The sequence below is a fragment of the Colius striatus genome, chromosome 1 (assembly GCF_028858725.1).
Source record: "Colius striatus isolate bColStr4 chromosome 1, bColStr4.1.hap1, whole genome shotgun sequence".
NCBI lineage: Eukaryota > Metazoa > Chordata > Aves > Coliiformes > Coliidae > Colius > Colius striatus.
Genome location: NC_084759.1, coordinates 73,415,754 through 73,425,233, shown reverse-complemented (window position 1 = coordinate 73,425,233; position 9,480 = coordinate 73,415,754).

The window sequence follows — 9,480 nt, the reverse complement described above, 5'->3', positions numbered from 1 at the left end:
ATGAGCCTTCAGTATGCACTTGAAGGCTATGTACCTGTTCAAACATCTCAAGATTCAATTATCCCTATCAGGTGCATTCAGTGATCAAGAGGAAATAAAACCTTAAACCTTAAATAATATTTAGGGAGATATTTCTTTGTCATAATAAAAAACAATAGGAAATATCCTTAAATACAGTTTCTGAAATGATGTTCAGTTATGGACCTTATCTAGGTGACCCTGCTTCTGCAAGGGGTTGGACTAGATCTCTAAAGGTCCCTTCCAACCCCTACCATTCTATGATTCTATGATTCTATGAAATGTAATTGTTTGCAAATTAGAATATTGTCTAATATGAAAACATGTATAACTGCCAGTAACTCAGAGAAAAATATATCAATATTAAGCCATATTCAGATCCCCTGCACTTAGAACACATTGACTATCTATAGCACTTAAAGGCTGTTATAAAATAGCAAATGACACTGAAAGTACGATGGTATTTTTAACTGTGCTTGTAAGGAAAGAAATATTTTTAGCTTGAATTTCACCTGCAAGAATTCTCACATTCCAAAATTATTCTGTTCTCAAAGTGGTCCAGTCTCACCCAGGCTTCCCAGAGGTGCCAAGCCCTGCTCTGATAGGGAAAGAGTCTAGGCTAAGAAGTACAAAGTCCTAGCTCATGGGCAGACCTCTTTGCTACTGTTTAGGATTCTTGAGAAGCAAAGTTAGAGAATCACCATTCAATGGCAACTCCTGCTGCTTATGGTTAATGTTTCACAAATTTTTCTGTCTGCCTGCTGTTTCTCACTAAATTCTGTCCAATTTGGTAACAGTTGCTATCTTGTAGTCATGGCTGGAAAGTGGACGACCTCCACAAAAGATTCGGCACAGGAACTTCAGACGGGTTGCTTTGAAGGACTGAAATGTTACATCTGCTTTTTCATCTTTTTTAAAACTGTTGCTTTAATATACTGCATTTATGCACATGTGACATTACAAGATGTCCAAGTTATCTAAGCAGAAATGCACTATAAAAGTGCAGCCATTGTATGAGACCAATGGTAGAATCCTAAGAAAGGAAAGGTCCTGCAAACTTGTCACATTTACAGTTTACATCTATCATACAGTGGAAAATTAACTCTGACCTTTAAGTACTAGAGTAATGTAGAAAGAGCTTTGATTAGGAAGCATTTTTCTTAGATAAATGTTGTTCAATAGCTTTAATGATACTGCCAAGTATCATTACGATGTCTTCTCTTAATTTTACAGTGATAAAGATTATTTTAGCTTATAAAGTTAACTGGCATAAAATCTAAAGTGAAATACAGAGCTGAAGGAGTTGTGGAGCTAAAGCAGAACTCAGAACAGACAGATCTGATATTTTAAAAATTATCCAATACCATATGTACCAAAACAGATCAAAATATGGACTGGAATCCAGAAAATGTCTTCTACTGCCTCCTGTCTACAGAATCTCTTATTCAGTCTCATCAAGTCCTTTCCTAATGCCTTGCTCAGCACATTTCTCTTGCTTTGCACTGAACATGTTGCAATTCCTTGTGAACAGGTTAATTTTAAAGTAGAATGTTTTGTTATAGCAAATCAACAAATAACTTTTTTCTCATAGTCTAGTATTGTCTCAGAATGAAAAGGAGACAATTTAAATGTTAATGATGGTGTAGTTAATAACAGTATCTGTAGACAGTACAAAGAGGTCATGTTCACTTGAGGTGTGTTACCTGGTGAAAGAGAGAAAAGTCACTTTGGTCACTAAATGCCAGTTGTGAATATTCTGTGACTGTGTCAACTCATCACATGCTGCCTGCATGGACAGAGGAAGCTGTGTCTTCATAAGCAGAAGAGACAATAGAGCATATGGAGATCAAAAGTAGCCCAAAAAAATGATAATTTATGTCCTTACTCAAGGACTCTGGCTTTTTCATCAATTACATTTTTCTGTATTTTAAAAAAGATTAAATTTACATCTAAGTATAGGAATCAAAGTCCTGTCTGTTCTTTTTACCTTGCTATGCACAGAAATAGAGAACATACATGAAAACACTTTAGTATGTTTTGAGAGTTCTATTTTAACATGCAAACTCATGATCTTTTAAATTCTGAATCAGTAGCTACAAAGAATTAATGGGGCCTAACTAATCTAGTTCATATTCACACCATTACTTAGATAAATATTCTGTACTGTTCTTATGTGGACAAAAGCTTAACAATGACTAATAAGTTGACAGAAAGCATATTACAAAAAAATAAACTGAGCAGTAACCTAAAAAAGACAAAAGTCACCAAAAGATATAACAAGGAACACTATTTTTAGAAATGTCACAAGCTAAATGCAGTGGATACATGGGAAGTACTCATAAAGAGATATGATGAAAACATTGCCACTGTACATACTTTCAATAGATTTAACACTTGAAATAAAACAAAACAAGACAAAGTAATGGGAAAGTGAGATAAAGGGTTAAAAGAGAACACGTGGAAAGAAAACTAGACAAAAACTATGACTTCTAGTAACTGCACATACAATGCATTACGCAGTACAGTGAGTTATCAATACTATAAAATTTTTAAATCTTTTCCATTCCACATAGAAACTATTTCTGTAAAGGTAGTACAGGACTGGTGGGAAAAAAAGACAATTTCATATAGAATCAGGCCAAAATATGATAACTTCTCAATTTGCTACAGTTATAGAATAATAGAGTTGTTTCAGCTGGAAGAGACCTTTAAGATCATTGAGTCCAGCTTTTGTCTCAGCCCTATCCACCGCTAGACCATTTTCCTAAGTGCAATATCCAACTGTCTCTTAAACATCTGCAGGGACGGTGACTTCACCATCTCCCTGGGCAGCCTGTTCCAATGTCTGACAACTCTTTCAGGAAAAAAATTCTTCCTCATATCCAGCCTGAACCTCCCCTGACACAACTTGACGCCATTTCCTCTTGTTCTATTGCGTGTTACTAGGGAGACTAGAATGACCCCTGCCTCGTTTCAACTTCCTTTCAGGTAGTTGTAGAGAGTGATAAGGTCTCCCCTGAGCCTTGTTTTCTCCAGGCTAAACAGCCTCAGATCCCTCAGCCATTCCTCATGAGACGTGCTCCAAATCCTTTACTAGCTTAGTAGCCCACCTCTGGATCCTCTCCAGTACCTCAATGTCCCTCTTGTAGAGTGGGGCACAAAACTGGACGCAGTATTCGAGGTGTGGCCTCACCAAAGCCAAGTACAGGGCAATGATCACCTCTCTCCTCTTGCTGACAACACTGTTCCTGATACAGGCCAGGATGTCATTGGCCTTCTTGGCCACCTGGGCACACTGCTGGCTCATGTTCAGCTGGCTGTCAGTCAATACTCCCAAGTCCCTCTCTGCCTGGCGGCTTTCCAGCCACTCCTCCCTAGGCCTGTAGTTGAAGTACTAGAGACTGAAAGATGCAAAAACCCTAAGTACTTGCATATTGAATTTGGAAAGGAATGTCAGCCTACACATCAACAGTGATGATTATTATGTGCTCGCTCACTGTTCACAAACATATCTCTTCTCATTCTTGTTCTGAACCTCAGTTACTCGTATTTAAGAGAAGAAATAAACCAACATCTGCAGAAGGGTTTTCAGGGGAAGTAGTAAGGGGAAAAATCACAAAATCACAGAACCATGTAACGGTTTGGATTGGAAGCGGCCTTTAAAGGTCATCTTGTTCTAACTCTCTTGCAATAGGCAGGAGCGTCTTTCACTAGACGCTCACTAGAGTGTTCAAAGACACATCCAGCCTGATATCGAACAGTTCATGGGATGGGGCATCCACAACTTCTCCACACAACCTTTTCATGGGCATACTTGCTGTGAACCTGAACACAGGCACTCACAGGCTGTGCTGAGAGAGAAAAGATGGAGTGCAAAAGCAGACATTTTAAATATTGTGTTAGGAAATGAAATGAGACAAATTGTGAGCAGATGGAGTGATTTAACAGCAATGTGCCATTCTCCTTCTGTAGTGTCCATTTTTCTGACTCAATTTTTTATTTAATGGATGGCTTCATGTTTTGCTCTCTGGCTTCCAGACAGTAATTCATCTCACTTAAGAATTTCAAGCAATGGCAGTCTCAGCATTTGGCAGCCAAGTGAGCCTACATCGTTGCCAGGAGAGAGGCTCCTTCTGCCAAACTTCAGTCATTTACCTCTGAGGTGGTTTTGTTAGGCCCTCATGTCAATAAAGAAAAATAAGCAGTTTTAGACAATGATTTATCTAACACATTTTAAAAGTCTACACTAGGTTAGAATGAATTCCTTTCAAAAAATGTCCTAGTCCTCTCCATTGACCAGAGAGGCGTCTTAGAATGACTTGCTCATATACCCCTGTCTAGACTGTAGCCCATGCCTCAATTCCTTTGATGAATCCCACTCAACATGTCAAAAACTGAGAGGGAAAACAAGAAACTAGCTGTTATATGAAAACAAACAAGTAGAAAAATCACTGGGTCTTTAATGAACTATATAAATATTTCTGAAAGAGAGCTCTTACTATCAAACAACATGCATATCTTTGGTTTGAAAAAGAAATTCTTTATTTGGAGGAAATTAAAGAATCAAGAGCAATTCTAGATTGCCTGACAAAAATCTTCATTTTCACTTAGGTCTTTGGTTCCAGCTACAATATAATCAAGCAAAAACAGAATAGAAAACAAACAAAAAAGACAAATCACTACCCCTGTTATGACTCCTCTTAATTTTATTAAATATTCCAATGTTTTGTTCAATAAATCGTAAGATTACCTAGAATTTTTTAAAGACAACTTGCAATACATGACAAAGGTTTGTTTTACATTTGCAGATTTATAATTTTTTCTTGGGGGTTACTTCATTGATGCTTTTTCCCCCCAAATTAACCCCACGGTGATACTGAACATGTCTTTTTATTATTTTTATTTAGAAAAGATTTGCATCTCAGATTTTTGCTTGATTCCTTGGCCAGATCAAGGTTATTTTGAAGTGGGAGCTGGAAAAGTAAAATGTCACTTATTTTGGCAATACTGATCTACAAGGCCAGACGAACAGCATTGCCACCTATAGCTTACACTTCAAATAGAATAACTCCTGTAAACTGAGTCCAAGTACCTTATAGATGTATGGTTTACAGTGGAAAGTTTACTTAGAGAAGGAATTACTTTCTGTAACTGATACAATGTAGCTTAAAAAAAAAAATATTTAAGGGCAAAATTAAAAACAAATAGCTGTGTATGGGTATGATCACTGTTTTCCATTTCCATCTTATTTTTTCATGCAAATGCTTCCAGTCAGGGAAATAAATTTAGAAACCTTAGGAATAAAGTGAGAAGGCATCTGATTTCATACACGATTTTGTATCAGGATCAGCTGAACTTCCTACAGACACTCTCACTCACTCACAGAACATATACACGAAATGGACTTGCAGATTGAGGTATACCTGAAATTAATGATTCATTCTCTTACAGACAACTTGCAGAAAATAATATCATTTTCAGATTAATTGATCGAGGACATATAAAATAATGGTATATCTCATTTGGAGAAAATGTTTTGTACTGACATGTTTAATAAGGCATTGAGGAAGAGCTCTTACCTTAGAGGTAGTGAAGTCCATCTCCATGAGAACTTTATAACCTCTTAGTAAATCTGATTTCATTCCCACATTAGGCTAAGGCACAGTACACACTAGGACAAAGTCCTGCACTGCAGATGCCATGATAGGAAGCGTACTGAGCCCACGCATCAGACTTCACTAAGGATTTCACTGCGGCCCCCCCTAAACCTCTACCCCTGCCATCAGGCACAGAGCAAGTGAGGCTGAGCATGGAAATTAGCATGAGAAAAAAGTTACTAGGTCCTTTGGAAAGTAATGGCCATTTGAGGGGGTGGGGATGTTTTCCCAATTTATAATCTCCTCTTGTATTACCCAGATAATGAATAACCTACAGTGCTCTTGTTTCATGTGTTTGTTCTCTTAAACTTCAGTTTCTTTACACACAGGCATACACACCAGTGTCCTACAAATTCTTCTGTGAAAAAAAAAAAAATCAGCTAAAAAAGACTTAGAGAGGTTCCTGGAGACACCATCTAGAAAGCTGTGAGTTTTAGGTTCCCCGTCCTTTTTTAAAAACAATTATAATATTCCAGTAACACATGAGTATCTAAATGTAAGATATATGCTAATTGCAAAAGCCACCTGACAGAGAGGCTTCTAAGTCAATCTCTTTGAGGGCCTGAAAGGTGATTCAGAGGGTAAGTTGCTTCACCTTGAGATATAATATGACCTGATACAGTTTACTGAAAATTAATGTCAATGTTTACGTTACACAAATCAATGAATAAAAAATCTTGACCAAAATCTATAGGGCAAGGAAAATCTTCACTATGGATCTTTCAAAATGAAGAATTTCAGTTCTCATTTTACAACACTGCTTTGTTTTAAAATTTATAACATTTCTTTGTAATAAGGTATACCTTGACCTGCAATTTTTGGTTTTGAGTAGAAAACAGTAAGTGTCTCTTCACTACCTTTTCCTTTGAACAAACTCCTTGGCACATTTGCACTGTGTGACAAAAAAAAACCCAAAAAAACCAAACCACACAGATTAGCTTTCTGAGGTGTTAGTGAAGACAAATCTTGTAGTCTGGTCAGCTGTGTAACATAAATGATAGGCAAAATCTTATCTTACTTCCCGTATCAATGGTACAATGATAAACAATATTAAAAACAACTTTTAGTATTATAATGAGACAACAGTATGAACATGTAAAGGCATGACCTAAACTCTGAGAGATCACTGGGAGATGTAAATCTGCTGAAAGGCTGACCTAGTAGAATATCCAGGTGGCAAATGAGAACAAATGCATGATTTGAATAATGTTACTCTGTTCAGTTTAAATAGATGAGGCCTTTGGAAAATGAGGAAGAACTATCTTCTCTTTGATACTTAGAAGTAACTTAAACACGTCATCTTTGGACTACAGAGCAGCTGTGAGTCAACCCAGGGGAAATCTCACCCTGTCTTTTTGTTAGCTGCTGTTACTCAGTTTTAATTAAAATAATGCTCCACATAAAGCAGACAGGTGCAAGTAAATGAAAATCAAGAGTACTTTACCTACTCAGCTTGATCAAAGTGGCACCCAAGTGATAAACTGAGGACAGAAAGGAAGAGATAGAAATCAAGATAAAGACAAACCTTAATCAATACAACCATGGAAAACTGGTGTTGCACGCTCCTCATAAACAATACTGTACCATTTTATTTAAAATGGACCCTTAAATTACACAGTGTCATTAAGTCTTCACAATAATTATGTTTTGTTTAGTTAACTATACAACCATAGCCTCATTTGTTGCTCAAACCAACTACAGGCTGGTCAGCTTGCAAGTTATACTATGTAAAGTGGGATATAGTATAACTGTTGGATATAACTTGACTCAAATTCCTTCAGGACTGAATCTCTCGTAAGGTTCAGCTGATCTAACCAGCTACCACAGAGTAGCTACATACTGTTTGGTACTTTACCTTTTTGGTCAAAAAAGATGAGACTATTAGCCTTCTAACTGGAATTATTTTCTTGGCTTAAATACAGGAAATAGGAGAAGTGTCTCATACTTTACATGTATTTTTCTTTTGTTTTGATTCAGCCTGAGAGACCATATTGCATGGCTGCATCTGGAGAGCCCATTGCTCAATAGACTTTTGGTAATCTGTGTTTCATTTTTCTAAACTGCAGATTCTAACTCCACAGAATATAACAATTAAAAGACTTGTTCAACATTTCTAAGGACAATTTAAATGAGGCAGTTTAGGGGGTTCCCCCTTTAGTAATAATTCTATGATAAAGGTTTATTCACCAGTTAAAGTTTTAGATTTAACAGAAAACAGAGATTTTAGCTTTCTTAAATGGATTTAATCTAATGATGCAATGTTTGTCCAGATGCTGCTGCTGCTGATTCTCTTCTGGTCACACACTGTTGAGAGACTTGGCTTCAATCACTGGAAGACACTGCAATTACTGAGCTTATAATCAAAAGACTAGTCAGAAAATGCTAAGTAGTAATTAATAATACAATGCTATGGTAATTACTATTGTCATTAAAGTTACTTCCTTGAGAAGCAGTTAAATCCACTTCCTTCTTCCTCAAGTTCAGGTGCTTTTCTGACATTGATAAATCACCCTTTCCCTTTAACACTTTTGGATGAAATCTGGTATAGCTTCCTGAAACTTTTAACTTTAAGTATGTGCATATAGCTCTTCTTCCCAGTATTCAAAAATCTTTCTTTTTTTGCTTCCTCAGGATTTTTTTTTTTTAATTTGCTATGACAAGCACAACAATTTCCTTGCCATTAATGCAAGCTGTACCTACTCTGTGAAATTCAAGCCCATTGTTAATGTACCTTCACTGTTGCCTTGGCTTTAGTAATGCCACCATTTACTAACAAAGTAAATTTTTCTAAACATGAACATGCAGCAGATAAAACAAGCTTAGACACTTGAAGGATAAGTGTCTGATTGAGTCTTGCTATGGGAAAGGAAGAGGATTGAGCTGAGATGTGGAGCCAAAGAAGTCTTATTTATACTTTCTTCCAAAAGGGCAAAAAAGACTCGAGTGCCAGCTGCTGCATTTCAGAGACACTTTCTGCGTTTGCTGTCCTTGGCAATGACCTCCTTTGCCTATACTTGGAACTATCCCTGATTAAATGCTTAATTCTCAACAACTCAGAAAGCTTAATCTACATGATTCATTTTCTAATTCATTAATAGATCAGCCACAGTACAGAACGAACAAGAAGCTAACTAATGCTCTAAAGTCCCATTTGGAAGGACGAGAATGAAAAGGGTCCTCCTGCCATGTTTGTGACATTTGTATTCTCTATAGCCATCAACCAAGTATAAATTTAGATGCAAGCGTGGTCCTAATGATACTACTGCCCACTACAAATTAAGAGCTCTGTCTAGAACTAGAACAAGACTTTTTTTTTTTTTTTTTTTCTGTCACCACTAGGTCTCATCTAGCTTTCTCAGCTAAAATCTCATCCTGCAAATGTGGAGGACTGCAGGATGATGAAAAGAGAAGGCTGTTAACTCTACCAGGAAGCAGATTGGTCGTCATGAGACAACCCCAGGGCTCTATTTTCCAACTACTGCTTTTTGGCAGTCAAAAACATTACTGAAGTGTGCACAACCACTTTAGACAGCAGATGTCAAGGCTCTCTCAAAAATAGACGTACTTCTTAATCCCAAATCCACACATCCCATATAACAATAAAGAATAATGGATGCCAGAGGTGAAAGAGGTTAATCAGTGCGAAATCCCTTGGCTATCTTAGTTTTAACCTGAGTCAGGCATTTGAGAGAGATCATACATCTACACATTTATTTCAAGCATTTTTGCTCTTCCTAGTTTCCTTCATCCCCTGTAGGCTACAAGTTCCCCCTACACCTTGCAGTTTTGTCACGTGTGGGCTCCA